A 1,163-nucleotide genomic window follows, 5' to 3' on the forward strand; every position below is an offset into this window, starting at 1 on the left:
ATATATATTAAATGGTACGTATACATGTGTATATATCTTCTTTAGACATATATATTTAACGTATACATGCGTATATGTTTTACATATTAGTATATAACTATATGTATAGTGTGTGTGTATATATTGTAGTATAAGTTATTTAAAGTAGTATGTATATATTGAATGGTACGTATATATGTGTGTGTATATTTTCTACAGATGTATATATTTAACGTATACATGTCCATATGTTTTACAAATTAGTATATAACTATATATATAGTGTGTGTTTATATTGTAGTATATATGTTGTAGTATATTTTATTTAAAGTAGTATTTATATATTGAATGATACGTATATATGTCTGTATATATTTTCTATAGACGTATATATTTAACGTATACATGTGCATATGTTTTACAAATTAGTATATAACTATATATATAGTGTGTGTATATATTGTAGTATATATATTGTAGTATATTTTATTTAAAGTAGTATGTAAATAATGAATGGTACGTATATATGTGTATATATCTTTTATAGGCGTATATATTTAACGTATACATGTGTATATATTTTATAAATTAGTATGTAACTATATATATATAGTGTGTATATATTGTAGTACATATATTGTAGTATATTTTATTTAAAGTAGTATGTATGCATTGAATGGTACGTATATATGTGTATATATCTTCTATAGACGTATATATTTAACATATACATGTGTATATATTTTATAAATTAGTATGTAACTATATATATAGTGTGTGTATATATTGTAGTATATTTTATTTAAAGTAGTATGTATATATTGAATGGTACGTATATATATATATTAACGTATACATGTTTATATGTTTTATAAATTAGTGTATAACTATATATATAGTGTGTGTATATATTGTAGCATATTTTATTTAAATCAGTACGTATATATTTAATGGTATGTATATATATATGTATATATCTTCTATAAACGTATATATTTAACATACACATGTGTATATGTTTTATAAATTAGTGTATAACTATATATATAGTGTGTGTATATATTGTAGTATATGTATTTTAGTATATTTTATTTAAAGTAGTACGTATATATTGAATGGTACGTATATATGTGTATATATCTTCTATAGATGTATATATTTAATGTATACATGTGTATATATTT

This window comes from Capsicum annuum, chromosome 11 (genome assembly GCF_002878395.1).
Source record: "Capsicum annuum cultivar UCD-10X-F1 chromosome 11, UCD10Xv1.1, whole genome shotgun sequence".
NCBI lineage: Eukaryota > Viridiplantae > Streptophyta > Magnoliopsida > Solanales > Solanaceae > Capsicum > Capsicum annuum.